At 46.6% G+C, this 17,415-nt stretch overlaps 1 pseudogene across 1 annotated transcript; it reads left to right on the forward strand.

Annotated features, from left to right (window-relative positions):
* The first annotated feature begins 10,109 nt into the window (after positions 1-10,109).
* Positions 10,110-17,213, forward strand: LOC128562043 (3-hydroxyisobutyryl-CoA hydrolase, mitochondrial-like; annotated as a pseudogene). Its single transcript, XR_008373364.1, has 2 exons — positions 10,110-10,158; positions 15,824-17,213. The product of XR_008373364.1 is annotated as a 3-hydroxyisobutyryl-CoA hydrolase, mitochondrial-like (transcript).
* The last annotated feature ends 202 nt before the right edge of the window (positions 17,214-17,415 follow it).

Raw genomic sequence — 17,415 nt, forward strand, 5'->3', positions numbered from 1 at the left:
GATAGATCAGTTGGAAGTATCTCATCTGAAGAAGAAGAGAAAACATATTTTTTGAAAAGAATTAATCCTCCGGACTTTTTTTGTATTTTTTATTTCTCTGCTGAGATTTATCTTTTATTACCTGTAAGTACATTTTTCTTTCCATCTTGAACACAGTTCTCATAGACTTTTTTTTTTTTTTTTGAGACAGAGTCCCATTATATCGCCCTCGGTAGAGTGCTCTAATGTCACAGCTCACAGCAATCTCAAACTCTTGGGCTTAAGTGATTCTCTTGCCTCAGCCTCCCAAGTAGCTGGAACTACACACACCCACCACAAAGCCTGGCTATTTTTGTTGCAGTTGTCATTGTTGTTTTAGCTGGTACGAGCTGGGTTCGAACCCACCAACTTCAGTGTATGTGGCTGGCACTGTAACCACTGTGCTACGGGTGACACACCTCTCATAGACATTTTAAAGGCTTTGTTTGGTCTTCCTAATATCTTCAATGTTGTGTCCACTCTGCCCAGTTCTTGCACAATGGGCAGCTGTACAGGCCCCCTGGTTCTAGCCAATGCTAAGTCACAGCTGAAGCAGGATCCTCGTCCCCTGTACAAGAAGGAGATGCTCTGACCCCAGGGCTGGGACTGGCCTTTCCCAGCATCCCAGGCTTCCAGCAGGAGGCATCAGAAAAGGCCTTAGGTCAAGTGTCCATAGGATCCCAAGGGGACCTGTCACAAGTGCATCTGGACACAAGCCTAAATATGCAAACAGGGTCCTCACCTCATAATGAAGACATCTTTGGTGAGGAGAACTGCATGCAGCCCAGGGAAGACATGAGTCTGAATATTTCCAGTTTGAACCAAGCACAGCCTGGCTTATGGCCCTGGGCATAAGCCTGTCCCTCTCTGAAAGGCTGAGGGAAGTCAGGGATGTATTAACAGAAGCACACATACGCATATGTTTACAAAAGCACATATACAAACACACAGTTTTGCACAGAACTTTAGAAAGTCTCTGAAACATCAAAACTCAGGGTGAGCAGCTCAGCTCAGGAAGGAGTCCACACAGTGTCCAACTGGGCACCTGAACAGAGCTGGCAGGGAAGAAGCAGGGTGCCCCTCCAACCTGTCCTGGGCACCACTTCCTCTTGCCCAGTGTTAATGCTTGCCTGCCCCCAAGTGGGCACCAGGAGGGACTGAGGCCACCACAGCTCTTCCATCAGGCCCCTCCCAGGAAGGAAGCACTGGGTCCTGGTGAGAGCTCATCTTGAGTCCTACCACAGGCAGGGGTGAAGGCTGGGGTCCTACAGCAGAAAACACAGACCAGCCCCTGGAACAAGGGCCCAGAGCTCTCTGTTCCTCTTGCTCAGCACTAGGATAGCCAGGATTGCCCAGAGCTCCACCCCTCTCGCTCAGCACTAGGATGGCCAAGGCAGCATGCTTTGGTGCGGCTGTGTCTGCTTAGCAAGCCAGTCCCTTTCTTTTTTTTTTTTTTTTTTTGGCCAGGCTGGGTTTGAACCCACCACCTCTGGCATGTGGGACCGGCACCCTACCCCTTGAGCCACAGGTGCCGCCCATCCAGTCCCTTTCATTTCTGCCCTGAGGAGCAGAAACGCAGCAGAGCCATGCAGAGTGGGTTCAGGCTACTGCCCACCCAGAATCATGGTGCTTTCTCCTTTAAGGAACCACAGGTCTCTGGGGCATCACAGTTGACACCTCTGGTGGCCTCTGCGTATTGTTCCATCCTATCCCTGAGAGTAGCCCCTTGGCTATGACAGTGTCCTCTACAGTTTAAAGGGCTCTTGTTCTGTGATTCCAAGTTCCTCACAGGAGCTTTAAAGATTGGTGAGGGTCTCCTTCTGCAGCTGTTTGGGAACTTCTCAGATGCACATGGCCTAATAAGGGGGCAGCTTCCACACTGCACATCTCCACCCCAGCTACAACCCTGGTCCCCAAAACACCCACCACCGAAACACTCTCTTCCTTCTGTTGTAACTCATTTGCCACCTGGAAGAAAGACTCGGACCCCACTTTAGGTATAAATCAGATGGTGATTTATTACACCTGTGCAGGGGACCGCGGTGATTTATTTTACCTGCGCAGGCGGGTGGCTGCCCAAAGGTAAACGGCCCCAAAGAGAAAAGCAGGCTGTCTTTTATACTCTTTTTGTGCTATGTGACAAGCCAAGTAAAAACAGAATGTGGCTGGTTAGCTCAGGGGTGGGGTACAGTCGTGGGGGCTACAGCGTGGCAGTTGGCCTGGGGACAGTTTGGGAGACACAGTAGCCTGGGAACTTTGTGTAGGTTCACCGTTGTTTACCTATTGCTAGGGAGTTGGGGTAAGTTTTCCCATTGTTACCTGTAGCTAGGAGTTCTTGGGAACTTCCTTGTTCTATTTTGAAACCTGTTTGAGGAATTAACCGGGGGGGACATGAGGAGTCTAAGGCTGAAACAGGCTGAGACAAACCTGGGTCTTTAAGGGGGCTGCTCTTTATCACACTTTCTCATGAACTGCATCTCTGGAGACAGAATTCCAGGAGGCTTCCTCCTTCCCAGACCCGGCCCTGCACAAATGGGTGGAGAAGTGGGTAGAGAGGATTCAGCCTCCTGATTTCTCAAGAGGGGACCTCACTGTCCCCCTGGAGCCTAAACTCGGACACTTTAGAGCAGCAGTTCTCAACCTGTCGGTCACGTCCCCTTTGTAACAATGAAAATACATCTGCATATCAGATATTTACATTACGACTCGTAACAGTAACATGTGGGGGTCAGTACAACATGAGGAACTGTATTAAAGGGTCACAGCATTAGGAAGGTTGCTAGAGCCTGCAGGTGCTGGCTGGCAGAGTAGGGCAGAAGGGAAGAGAAGGGTCCTCAAGTCCTCAGGTGCTCCAGGTCCTGAGTGGCTGGTCTTTCCCATGCTCATTTTCACCCTCTGGGAGGGAAAGCCGGGGCACCCTCACCCACAGCCCCCTCTCAGCCTGGCACAAACATACCAGATCCACCCAGCTTAACTTCTATGTAACAAAAGTGTGAGTTGATTTTCTGTTGCTGTGGACCCCCAGGTCACTGAACCTAAGCACACCCACATGGACTGAGCACATAACCACTGACAGAACCCAAGTTCTGGGATGCAGAAGCCGGGAACCGAAGTAAGAAATGGACTCTTGGCAAATCCAGGGTCCAATCCAGGGTCCAATCACTACATCATCCTGGTGTAGCCCCGTTGCAGGGTCCAATCAGATCAGTCCTTATTACCCTACACATATAAAATACCACCCACCTGCACTCAGGAGGTGGATTTGAGCCTGGTCTGATCTCATCCTGAGTTTCTGGTGGTACGTAAGCCTTTCTCAGTGCTTGAGAGTGTGGCTTCCTGCTGCAGACCTGCAAATGGACCTGGCTCGGTAACATAGGCAGGGACCACACCCCCAAGACACACAGGTTGGGAGGGGTTTCTGTGTCAGCTGGTCATCACCTGGATTAAAACCCCTTTCTAAGCTCCGCTGAGCCCCATGACACAGGATCCCTGTCTTAAGACTGTGGGTCTGGACACAGGACCTCCTGGGAGCTTTAGTAGAACAAATTAGCCACCGTCTCCCCCAAACAGGTGCGTATGGCCACCATACTCTAACAAGCAACTGGAGCCAGTGGAGACGTGAGTCAGGTGACTTTTATGAAATACTTGACACTTACCAGAATAAAATGATGCAGCCACATGTACCCACCAAGCAGCTCATGATCTCAACACATGGCTGTACTTGCTGCGAGCCATTTTTGTAGTCTAGAATAAAACACACAGACAGTCAAATACAAAACTATTTTGTAAATTCTATCCATGGATAGGCTAGTTTTCTGAATTTGGGGCGTGTCATTCATATTCATGTTGTTACACTTTCACTTCTTATACGTGCTTGTGAAAGTTGTCAGAATCAAAATAGAGTTACTTGGCAGGCTCCAGTAGTCCCAGCTACTGGATAGGCTGAGGCAGGAGGATTGCTTGAGCCCTAGAATTCGAAGTTGCTGTGAGATAGGACACTACAGCACTCTACACAACAGTAATTAACATAAGCCATGACCCATAATAAACAGTAATCGACATATTGCTGATATTGACATTATGAGACTCTGTCTCAAAAAAAAAAGTCCTGACAAACAAAGCTGGAAAGGCTATGAAGGAAAGATTCTCATGTAGAAATGCCTGACAATAAAACCTAACACAAAAGACTCTTTGAGGTGGCTCACGCCTATAATTCCAACACTCAGGAGGACAAAGCTGATGGATTGCCTGAGCTCGCAAGTTCCAGCGCAAGACCTCGTCTCTAAAGATAGCCAGGCTTTGTGGCTGGTGCCTGTAGTCCCAGCTACTCGGGAGGCTGAGGCAAGAGAATCACTTGAGCCCAAGAGCTTGAGGTTGCTGTGAGCTATGATGCTACAGCACTCTACCAAGGGTGATAAAGTGAGACTCTGTCTCAAAAAATAAATTACATAAATAAAAAAATAAATAAATAAATAACAAAAGACTCTTTGAAAACCATAATCTGCTCAAAGGCCATCACAGCTATACACAAAAATATTTCTGGGCCAGGCACAGTGGTTCATATCTGTAGTTCTAGTATTCTGGGAAGCCAAGGCAGGTGGATTCCTTCAACTCAGAAGTTCAAGATCAGCCTAAGCAAGAGCAAGACCCCCCCACACACTAGAAATAGAAAAATTAGCCAGGTGTTATGTCAGGCACCTGTAGTCCCAGATACTCACTCGGGAAACTGAAGCAAGAGAATTATTAGAGCCCAAGAGTTCGAGGTTGCTGTGAGCTATGATGATGCCATGGCACTCTACCCAGGACAAAAAGAGTTAAACTTAGTCTCAAAAAAAAAAAAAGTAAAAATAAAATAAAGTCTCCCTCTGTGTTTCTGATACACTGATACTGAGAACCATTGGCAGAGGAGACAACATTCAAGCACCTTCTAAACATAGTCTTCCAGACTTTCCGTCCCCACCCCCACAAGCTTACCCCTACGACTTCCTCCAAACTGGATAAGAAGTCGATATTTTTTTCACTGCTAATGGCTTTTCCTGAGACATCAGAACAAGACTCCATATCATAATGAGACTCTTGCTTTCCTTAATGCTACCTTTTCATTTTGCAAGATAATGCTACAATTAAATTATAGCAGTCAGTAACTGCTATAAGTAACTTTGATAATATCCCTAACACAATTTCGTGTTCAAATTGTACTGGCAATCCCTTTTGTAGGAGTGATATTCTCTGTTCAACCCAGTCATAAAATGCTACTCAGTGACAAAAAAGTCTCACCCAGGTTCCCTCATGGTCCTTTAATTTGTTTAGTTTGTTGCCCTTAGGCTAGGGCTCATAGTTCAAACCATCCTGCAAATTAAATTTATTAAAATGTTAATTATGTAGGTGGTGTTGTTTTGAGACAGAGTTTCACTCTGTCACCTTGGGGTTGAGTGCCTTGGTGTCACAGCTCACAGAAACCTCAAACTCCTGGGCTCAAGCGATCCTCTTGCCTCAAACTCCAGAGTAGCTGGGACTACAGGTGCCCACCACAACATCTGGCTAGTTTTTCTATTTTTAATAGAGACAGGGTCTGGCTCTTTCTCAGACTGGTCTGGAGCTCTTGAGCTCAAGCAATCCAGCTGCCTTGGCCTCCCAGAGTGCTAGAATTACAGGTGTGAACCACAGCATCCGGCCTAATTATTTCGTTTTTGATATTATGATTTCTAAACTTTGTTCTTATTATCCACCTAATCTTTGTAATGCCAAGTCTTCTAACAGGATAATGTTAGCTCAATACCACAAGGTGATTGCTGATGCCCATGTAACTGCTAAAATTGAACTCAATACTGAACCCCAGAGAAACCTGCCCTGAAAGATTTTTCCTTCTGGGCTCTTTGTTACCCAAATGTGGGCTGGCTCCCAACTTAGACCCACATACCCTCCCCCTGATGGTGATACAGACAACTGGAACAGGTCCAGCCCAGCACAGAGGGACAGTTCAGCCTAACGACAAAATGTTTGTTTCAACAATGCTTTTAAAGAGAAATCTTGATCAAAAGGGTGAAAAGGGAAAGTCGATCATACAAATTGGGTCATTTTTGTCATGCCCAACTAAAACAGAGGGGAGAACCCAGGGGGAAAGCACTCAAGGCACAGAATATTACCCCAAAATGTCTATGCAAAACTAGCAACTGAAACTGCCTGGTAACCTAAAACCAGCTAATGACTAGCGAAACAGCCTGCTGTGACCTTCAGACTAGTTTTGCCCACCGCTATCATTTGCCGCTATCAGAGCTTGCCAGCTCCTCAAAACCTTACTAGTGTTACTGGACAAAGAGAGTCCAGCCACCTGTCATTATCAGCCAGTATGCAGATACGGAGACAGGTCCACCAAACGTTATTTTTCAGAAAGCCAGCAATTCTGGAGACCAGTGAGAGTAGCCTCTCCAAGACTGTTGTGTTCTTCCATTTCCAAAATCAGTTTTATACATAAAAGTTAAAAGTAAGAACAGTACTAACCCTTATCGTAAACAATAGTAATTAACATAACCCATGACCCATAATAAATAATAATTGACATAACCCATGACCCCAAACAATATTTCTGTTATTAAAAGTTAATCTTCTAAATCAATTGCCGGAGATGGCAGGTTCAAACCCAGCCCTGGCCAGAAACTGCAAAAAAAAAGTTTAAGTTTGGTCGACCTATCCTCACCTGCATATTGGCTGACAGTGACAGGTAGCCAGACCCTCTTCATCCAGTAACGCCTATTCCTCCCCACACACAACAGGCCTGTATCTGGGCCCGGGACTGGCCAGGTCTCCAGCCCCCAGCTTATCAAGCTATGTTCCAGACACAGATGGCTAGGCTACCTTGCTCAGAAACAATTGCTCTTAGGTGCCTGAGGGCTATTTGGTTTATAGCAGAAGGGAGAGAAAGAGAGACAGTATTTGAGGGCATAAAGCAGTCTTAGTAAGAAGAGTACATCTTAGCAGTCTTTCGTAGAGAGGCCATGCAGGCATTCTGCAGGCAGAAGTGACAAAGTCAGAGTGAGCAGATCTGTGATAGAATGCACGCCCCCAACTGCCTTCTCCTCCAGCCTCTTATAGACACACTCCTGTGGCTCTTAACACTACAGATGAAGAGACTGCCAATCACTTCTGCTCCCATCTGGCGAGCTCTCATGTTTGTTAGGAGAGCCAAATCCTTCCCCATGCCCTTAGCACCAAGGTGTTAGATTACTGAGCTATACAGGTGTTTCTTATAACTCTCTCCTCCTTGTCATAAGCTATACGAGCTGCTACAGGCCTGTATAAAGATATCTGAATTGCTTCGGAAAGGGGGGTTGCCCCTCTGTGATTTCTCCCTGTACCAGTAGTAAATTACTCCTTTCTCTTATTAAAAAAAGAATAACATGTTTTATAAGTTCTAATGGTCTTATAATGGAAACTTGGAGAGGGTGCAAAAGTAAAGGACATGAACTTGGACCTGTTTAATTTATGTCTCTACCATCTCCAAGATGTTCAATCATAGGCCAGTTTCTGAACCACTCTGTGCCTCAGTTTCTTCATCTGTAAGATCAGGATAATTCTGACGTCTACCACCTAGGGATGCTACAAGAACAAAAGCATTAATATTTGTAAAAGGCATAGCCCAGTTCACTGCAGTGATGCAGAAAGGATGAGCCATCACTATTAGTGTCTGAAAGTAACATATTAAACCTTTTCCTTTCCCATATTCATACCTGTTTCTTTTCATGTATTGTTTTCATAAGTTTTTTCCTTTCTTTTCTTCCTTTCTTTCTTTTCTTTCTTTCCTTTCCTTTTCTTTATTTCTTTTCTTCCTTCCTTCTTTTCCCCTCCCTCCCTTCTTTCCTTTCTTCTTTCCCTTCCTTTCTTTTCTTTCTCTTTTCTCTTCTTTTTCTTTCTTTCTTTCCTTCCTTCCTTTCTTCCTTACCTTTCCTTGCTTCCTTTTCTTTCCTTCATTTCCTTTCCTTCGCTCCCCCTCCCTCTCTTTCGCTTTTTCTCTTCTTTTCTCTTTTCTTTTCTTTTGTTTTCTTTCTGATGCAGTCTTACTCTGTTGCCCAATCTAGAGTACTGCAGCATCAGCTTAGTTCACAGCAACCTCAAACTCCTGAGCTCAAGCCATCCTCTTGCCTCAGCGTCCTGAGTAGCTGGGACTACAAATGCCTGCCACCATGCCCAGGTAGTTTTATTTTTAGTAGAGACAGGGTCTCACTCTTGCTCAGGCTGGTCTTGAACTCCTGAGCTCAAGCAATCCACCCTCCTTTGACCTCACAGAGTTCTGGGATTACAGGCATGAGCCACCACACCTGGCCTGTTTCTTTTCTTTATAGTTTTATCACCTGCATTTACACCCCCCAATACTACAGTTTGTTTTTGCCTGTTTCTAACTTCCTATAAATGGACTCATGCAGTGTACATTACTTTTAAACTTATTTTTATTTGTTTGATGTTGGTGAGATCCACCCATTGTGTTATTGCCACTATCGTTGGTGCCCTCTCTTGGCATCCTCAGCCCGTACTCTAGCTGTGATGTACCCAGGAGACTTAATTGGCATTGAGCCTGCCACCATCAGTGGTCGCCAAAGACCAACACTGTCCCAGATGGGACAGCATCTGTTTCCTGGAGGGAGGGGACCCAGACAAGAGCGTTTCCACCCAGAGTGGATGGGATGGTAGATACAGGGTGTATCATTAGGGTTACTGGGTAGCATGTCCCCCTGGCGGTCATCCCAGTCTGGCTGCCATCAACAGTACAACCAGGTCCCTCACCAGCACCCTTTATGCTTGGCTTTTAATTTTTGCCAATCTGCTGTCTAAATAATGGGATTACAGTGTGGCTGTAACTTGCTTTTTTCACCAGGTATTGTTTTACTTGAGGAAAAAACAAAACTCCTACGGCGAGCTATAGTTAGTTGCCATCATAAAAGAGAAATGAAGGAATGGAGAGGAAAGAATTTGTTCTGAGGCGGTACAGCCATCCGGAGGGCTCTGTAGGGAACTCACTTGGTCTCTTCTTGGAGAGAGGGCTGGAGCCCTGCAGAGATGAACTTCTACATAGCCGCCCTGCTTAGTTGCCAGGCTGAGACTTTATGCCAGGAAGGCCTCACTGGCACTGCCCTATGTGACAGGCACACCTGTGGTGGGCAACATAGGGACAGAGCATCTGCTGTAGAGGTGGGCATCCTTATGCCTTCTCAAAACTCACAAAGAGCAAATCAGGGTATAAACTATGAAGTTCAGCTAATACAAGGCCAGAAAATGAAGTTCAAGAACTCATCCTAGGGGTGGCGCCTGTGGCTCAGTCGGTAAGGCGCCGGCCCCATATACCGGGGGTGGCGGGTTCAAACCCGGACCTGGCCAAACTGCAACCAAAAAATAGCCGGGCGTTGTGGCGGGCGCCTGTAGTCCCAGCTACTCGGGAGGCTGAGGCAAGAGAATCGCTTAAGCCCAGGAGTTGGAGGTTGCTGTGAGTTGTGTGAGGCCACCGCACTCTACAGAGGGCCATAAAAAGTGAGACTCTGTCTCTACAAAAAAAAAAAAAAAAGAACTCATCCTAGAAAAGAGGCTCCATACCTCATTGCTGAATATCACTACAGTCACCAGATGGCTCAGAGGAGTACTTCAGGGTGACTGTAGTGCTACTCAGCAATGAGGTATGGAACACTGTTTCTAGGATGAGTTCGCAAAAGTAATTACCCCTTGTAATTTGTAGCAGCATCAGCTAACCAGTCAGGACAGACGTGTCATACTGACGCCAGATGTCCACAAGTGGATTAAATGGGAGAAGGGCACTTTCTGCTCAATTTTCCTATAAACCTAAAAAAGCTAAAGTTTGTTTTAGTTTTTAGGCTTCTGTTTATGTTAGGAAAGGAAAAGGTCTAAGGAGATGCATTAAGAGGAACTGAAGGAGGAGCTCCGAGGTCGCTCAGGACAGAGAGGCCACACCAGTGCCACCAGGCAGGGGGCTGTGCGGCCAATGATTGTCATGAGAAAAAAAAAAGTGGCAGGAGCAGCCATCACCATCCAACCTATGAGTTGTCTACATGCAAGACAGTAGTCGACCCCTTGATGTCTGAACACAGATGGCCTGGGTCTTCAGGACCTTCTCCCACTGGTGGGAGAAGAGGGAAGGTGAGGACAGTCTGGCATCTGCGAAAATGACCTTCAAGTCCAGGGACATCTCCACAAGCTGTGATGAACTGCTGCAGATGTGAGGAGATCCGGGCAGAGGAGAGGAGGGTGAACTGGGCACACGACTCTCCACCACAAGGCAAGGCTCCAGACTGTAGGAAGCTGTGTGTCTTCAGGCTAGGTGGTGCTGGATTACCCAGCAGAGACCCTGGAAGAACTGCATGAGGAATCACGCCAGCCCTTGGCCCATTCTATACCCTCCCCTGTCGGGCCCTCCTCATACACACCAGGCCCCTGAGAGGATCTGTGATATTGTAACAAGAAATATATATACAGTTTCCAGCCCACAACTCCTAACAGTCTTGTAATTTCCCAAATGATTAGAGTGATAAAAGTATCTTTTTCATTGTTTGAGACAGAGTCTCACTCTGTCACCCTGGGTTGAATACTGTGGCATCATCATAGTTCACAGCAACCTCAAACTCCTGGGCTTAAGGGATCCTCCTGCCTCAGCCTCCCAAGTAGCTGGGACTACAGGTGCCCACCACAACACCTGGCTAGTTTGACGTTTTTCATTTGGTTTTTGTTGCTGTTGTTTTTTGAGACAGAGCCTCAAGCTGTCGCCCTGGGTCACAGCTCACAGCAACCTCAAACTCTTGGGCTTAAACGATTCTCTTGCCTCAGCCTGCCATGTAGCTGGGATTACAGGTGCCTGCCACAATGCCCGGCTATTTTTGTGGTTGTTGTTGTTGCAGTTGTCATTGTTGTTTTAGCTGGCCTGGGCTAGGTTTGAACCTGCCAGCCTTGGTGTATGTGGCCGGTGCCCTACCCACTGAGCTACAAGTGCTGCCCATTTTTGTCTGTTTGTGAGACAGAGTCTCACTATGTCGCCCCCAGTAGAGAGCCGTGGCATCACAGCTCACAGCAACCTCAAACTCTTGGGCTCAAGTGATCCTCTTGCCTCAGCCTCAGCTTCACAAGTAATTAGGGCCACAGGTGCCTGCCATAATGCCCAGCTATTTTTTAGAGATGGAGTCTCGCTCTTGTTCAGGCTGGTCTCAAATTCCTAAACTCAAGCAATCCACCTGCCTTGGCCTCCCAGAGTGCTAGGATTACAGGTGTGAGCCACTGTGCCTAGCTAATCTGAAATTTTTAAAAAGAGAAATAGGGGGGTGCGGTGGCTCACACCTGTAATCCTAGCACTCTGGGAGGCCCAGGCGGGTGGATTGCCCCACGCTCACAGGTTCAAGACCAGCCTGAGCCAGACTGACTGAGACCTCGTCTCTACAAAACAAATAGCCAGGCATTGTGTGGGCACCTGTAGTCCCAGCTACTTGGGAGGCTGAGGCAAGAGAATCACTTAAGCCCAAGAGTTTGAGGTTGCTGTGAGTTATGACACCACGGCACTCTATCCAGGGTGACAAAGTGAGACTATGTCTCAAAAAAAAGAGAGAGAGGTGCAATGATTCGTGCCTGTAATCCTAGCACTCTGGGAGGACAAGGTGGGAACAATCCCTTGAGCTCCAGGAATTCAAGACCAACCTGAGAAAGAGCAAGACCCTCCTCTACTAAAAACAGAAAAAAAATAGCTGGGTGTCCTGGTAGGTGCCTGTAGTCCTAGCTACCCAGGAGGCTGAAGCAGGAGGATGGATTGAACCCAGGAGTTTCAGGTTGCTGTGAGCTAGCCTGAAACCATGGGACTCTAGCCTGGACAACAGAGTGAAAGGCTATCTCACGTCTCGGGGCCCAAGGCTGAGTGAGTAGGGCACCGGCCACACACACCAAAACTGGCAGATTCCAGCCCGGCCCAGGCCTGCTAAACAACAATGACAACTGCAACCAAAAAATAGTCAGGTGTTGAGGCCGGTGCCTGTAGTCCCAGCTACTTGGGAGGTTGAGGCAAGAGAATCGCTTAAGCTCAAGAGCTTGAGGTTCTGTGAACTGTGATGCCACGGCACTCTACCAGGTGACATAGTAAAACTCTTGTCTCAAAAAAAAAAAAAAAAATTAAAGATAGTGGTTCATGGTTGGGTATATTAGCCAAAAACTCATCACGCTGTATGCTTAAAATTGGAGAATATTGTTATATTAAATTATACCTACATAAAACTGGCTTTAAAAAAAAAGAGAGAGAGGGCAGTGCCTGTGGCTTAGTGAGTAGGGCGCTGGCCCCATATACCGAGGGTGGTGGGTTCAAACTCAACCCCGGCCAAACTGCAACAACAACAACAACAAAATAGCCAGGCGTTGTGGCAGGCACCTGTAATCCCAGCTACTCGGAAGGCTGAGGTAAGAGAATCGCCTAAGCCCAAGGATTTGGAAGTTTCTGTGAGCTGTGACACCATGGCACTCTACCGAGGGTTAATAAGTGAGACTCTGTCTCAAAAAAAAAAAAAAAAAGGAGAGAGAGAATTTAAAGTTACTGAAATACATCAAGTATGAGATTGGTGTAGATGACGTGTCATCCAAAACAGCCTTTGGTCCCCACTCTTTTTGGTACCAGGGACCATTTCCATGGAAGACACAGGGAGCAGGCATTACATTCTCATAAGGAGGCACAGCCTAGATCCCTCACAAGTCCAGTTTACAGCAGGGTTTGTGCTCCTGTGAGAATCTAACCTTGCAGCTGGTCTGACAGGTGGTGGAGCTCAGGCAGTGATGCGAGTGATGGGGAGCAGCTGTAAATACAGATGAAGCTGCTCACCTCCTGCTGCGTGGCTGGTTCCTAACAGGCCATGGACCAGTACCTGTCCACAGCTTGGAGACCACAGGTCCAAAGGATCACCAGGATGGCTAAATAGTAGAAAGGAGAGCTTTATCACAATATCAGTTTGCAAACCAGGAAGAGTGTCTCCCACCTGTGCTCTTTCTTCAATGAGGAGAGGGCAGGTTGGGTTTTGTGCCTCACAGGACCTGTGTCACACAACAGAATCGTGCACCTTCAGCAGGTTTGGGGAAGCTATACATGTGCAGTGATGAACATATGTAACCTACATCTCATGTTACTTTGGGGTGGGGTTTTAGCATTTAAATGAGATGAAATGTGGCTCTTTATGTCAAAAGGTAAACTCTAGGATGCAAAGACAATTTGTGTAGATGCTAAAAGTTGCTGGCTTTGCTTAAGGTCTGCAGTTGCTTATCAGAAGAGAATGTTTGTAAGGCTGTAAGTCAGGGATAGCCGGATGGCTCCTGTTGTTAGGGACTTTAGCAAGTGTGTGGTTTTTCTTATAGCTGTAGGAATTTATAGATTTGCCACGCCACCCAGGGCCTTGAACACTGCCAGGGAGCCTCTTGTTTCTTTAAACTTAGGGCCTCTTTTAATTGATAAAGGGGAAGTCTGCTTTGGTCTCTCAGATCACAGTGGGCACAATTCTAAAGAGGACACTGAATTCCCAGCCCCAACTCTTCACACTGGATTAACTCTGCTGTGAAGGGGGTTTTAGATGTAATTAAAACCCTGAATCAGTTAATCTTAAAAAGAGATTATCCAGGTAGGTCTGACCTGATTGCATGAGGGTCTCCTTTGCTGGAGAAAGGCCTGAGAGCAGCCCCAGGGATAGGCAGCAGGGTATGGGGCCTCAGTCCCACAATCCCAGGGGTGAGCAGGAAACAGGTCCTCCTGGGAGCCTCCTGGTGACAGCCCAGCCCACTGACCCCTCAACCTCAGCCTCAGAAAGACCAGGTCACCCCCCTGCACTTCTGAGCTACAGAACTATATGAGCTAACAAGGGGGTGTTTGCAGTGGGTTGGATGGTGGCCCCCCAAAAAAAAGATATGTCCATTCAGAACCTGTGAATGGGACCTCATTTATAAGGATCTCAAGATGAGACGATCCTGGATTACCCAGGTGGGCTCTGAGTCCAATGACAACCATCCTTGGCTAAAAAAAAGTAGGAGAGGCCATGCGAAGGTGAAGGTGGGTGCTGGTGGAAAAAATCAATCAATTTCCTCCACTATCCTCTCACAAGCACACTTCTGATACCAGACACACATCAAGCAAGCAAGCAGTTCTGCAGTGAACACCAGAGGGTTGCCCCTTCATTCCATTCAACTCTGACACTGACCCTGTCTACCTGGAGGTAGTGTATGATCCCACAGAGCAAAGTTCAGCCCCCTAAGACTGCCCCATTCTGATTCCATTGCAAGCCCAGGTTGTCCTACCTGTGTCTCTGACCAACTGGCTGTGAGTTGGCGCTCTCATGACCCCTCCTTGCCTTCGATTAATTTGCTACAGTGACTCCCAGAACTCTTTGGAACACATTTACCAGTTTGTTATAGAGGACATTACAGAGGATGCAGATGAAGAGACACAGGGAGAGGGCGGCGCCTGTGGCTCAGTTGGTAAGGCGCCAGCCCCATATACCGAGGGTGGCGGATTCAAACCCAGCCCTTGCCAAACTGCAACCAAAAAATAGCCGGGCGTTGTGGCGGGTGCCTGTAGTCCCAGCTGCTCGGGAGGCTGAGGCAAGAGAATCGCTTAAGCTCAGGAGTTGGAGGTTGCTGTGAGCTGTGTAAGGCCACAGCACTCTACAGAGGGCCATAAAGTGAGACTCTGTCTCTACAAAAAAAAAAGAGAGACACAGGGAGAGCACATATGGGACGAGGTGACCACCCTCCAGGACCTCCATGTGTTCAGCATCTGGAAGCTCTCCAAACCCTGTCTTTTGGGGCTTCATGGGGAGCTTCATTACATAGGCATGACTATTAAACTGTTGGCCACTGGTAGTCAACTTAACCTTCCAACCCTCTTCCGTCCCCAAAGGTTGGGGTGGTTCTGAAAGTCCCAGCCCTCTAATCCAGCCTTGGTCTTTCTGGAGACCAGCCCCACCCTAAAACTGCCTAGGGGCTGCCAGCGACCAGTCAACTCATTAGCATACAAAAAACATCTCTTTGGGTGGCACTGGTGGCTCAGTGAGTAGGGCACTAGCCCCATATACCAAGGTTGGTGGGTTCGAACCCGGCCCCAGCCAAACTGCAACAAAAAATAGCCGGCCGTTGTGGCAGTCTCCTGTAGTCCCAGCTTCTTGGAAGGCTGAGGCAAAAGAATTGCCTAAGTCTAGTTAACTCCTGGCAAATTTCCGATGGCAAGTTTTCAAAAAAGGAAAAGAAAATGAAATAAGTCTAGTTCACCCCCAAGATAAATGAGAAAGTACTAATTGATTTCTTGCTTCTAGTTCACTCCCAGTTTCTTGCTTGGCTAACTCCCTGGGAAACTAACCAGGAGGCACCAACTGTCCCCAGACTGTCCTTTAAACAATACCAGGTTGGTGTAGTACTGAAGCTAAGAAGTATGAGGGGAAAGTACTGAAACTAAAATGTATAGGGGGAAATATTAAAACAAAGATGTATGACATATGACTAACCACAAAATTCTGCTTCTGTTCAATGCTTGCTTGCTACCCTACTCGGATGCATCTGGACAGCCTGTGTGCCAACCAGGATGCCGACCAAGCTTTAAAACCCCGACCCCTTAAGCACTCAGGGCTGCTCTCAGAAACCCCATGTTGGGACACTGAGGCAGCCACCGGCCGGCTCTTCAATAAAAGGACTCCTCTTTAAATTAACTTGTTTGGAGCTGCTGGCATCTGTGCTTTGCGGCAGTGGGTGGGTCTGACAAGAGACCAGAGAGCCATCCCGGTGATTTGGCTCCAGAGTGTTTTGGCAGTGGCAGAGCCGGAGTTGTGCAGACTCATGGAGAGGTTTAACGCGTTCAAAGGGACTAATACCATACTGCAATATTTGATGAAGTCCAAGCACATGGACGTAGCAGGAGATGTACTATTTGGAAAGAAAAGGTTGTGCAGGAGTGATAACACTGAACAGACCCAAGTTCCTAAATGCACTGACTCTTAATATGATTCAGCAGATTTATCCACAGCTAAAGAGGTGGGAACAAGATCCTGAAACTTTCCTGATCATTATAAAGGGAACTGGAGAAAAGGCCTTCTGTGCTGGTGGTGATGTCAGAGTGATCTCAGAAGCGGAAAGGCGAAAGAGAAGATGGCTCAAGATTTCTTCAGAGAAGAATATATGCTGAACAATACCATTGATTCTTGCCAGAAACTTTATGTTGCCCTTATTCATGGAATCACAATGGGGGGGGGGAGTTGGTGTCTCAGTTCATGGGCAATTCCAAGTGGCTACAGAAAAGTCTCTTTTTTCAATGCCAGAAACAGCAAGAGGATTATTTCCTGATGTGGGTGGAGGTTATTTCTTGCCAAGACTTCAAGGAAAACTTGGTTACTTCCTTGCCTTAACAGGATTCAGACTAAAAGGAAGAGATGTGTACAGAGCAAGAATCGCTACACACTTTGTAGATTCTGAAAAGTTGGATATGTTAGAGGAAGATTTGTTAGCCTTGAAGTCTCCTTCAACAGCAAATATTGAAGCTGTCTTAGAAACATATACAGAGTCCAAGATTGATCTGGACAAGTCTTTTATACTTGAGAAACACATAGACAAAATAAATAGTTGTTTTTCAGCCAATACTGTAGAACAGATTATTGGAAACTTACAGCACGATAGTTCCTCTTTTGCCCTGGAGCAGCTGAAGGTAATTAATAAGATATCTCCAACATCTCTAAAGATTACACTAAGGCAATTCATGGATGGGTCCTCAAAGACCTTGCAGGAGGTATTAACTATGGAGTATCGGCTAAGTCAAGCTTGTCTGGGAGGTCATGACTTTCATGAAGGCATTAGAACTGTTTTAGTTGATAAAGACCAGTGTCCAAAGTGGAAACCAGCTGATCTAAAAGAAGTTACTGATGAAGATGTGAATAATCACTTTAAGTCTCTAGGAAGCAATGATTTGAAATTTTGAGGTGACTGGCCTTTTCAGGTATATTTTGGAGCAGTGGCTGGCAAACTATAGCATGTGGGCTAAATCCAGCCTGCTGTTTTTATACACAGCTTGCAAACTAAGAATGGTTTCTGCCATTTTAAAATGTTTGGGGAAAGAGTAAGAGACTAAAATTTCATGATTTGTGAAAATTACATGAAATTCAAATATCCATGTTCACACATAAAGCTTTATTAGAACATAAAAAAAAAAATTTAACTTGTTTGGCAGTGTGGTCTTTGCGGAACTCCTGGGCACAACAACAGAACAAATATCTGTTGTTTTAAGCCAGGCAGTTAGTGGTCATTTGTTACACAGCAATGGAAATTAGCACAGTGCAGTAAAAGACAGCTGGCCCTGCAGATCGGAATACGGGCATCAGAAATAGACCCACATAGGTACATATATGTGTGTGG

This window comes from Nycticebus coucang, chromosome 12, assembly GCF_027406575.1.
Source record: "Nycticebus coucang isolate mNycCou1 chromosome 12, mNycCou1.pri, whole genome shotgun sequence".
In the NCBI taxonomy this organism is placed as follows: Eukaryota; Metazoa; Chordata; class Mammalia; order Primates; family Lorisidae; genus Nycticebus; species Nycticebus coucang.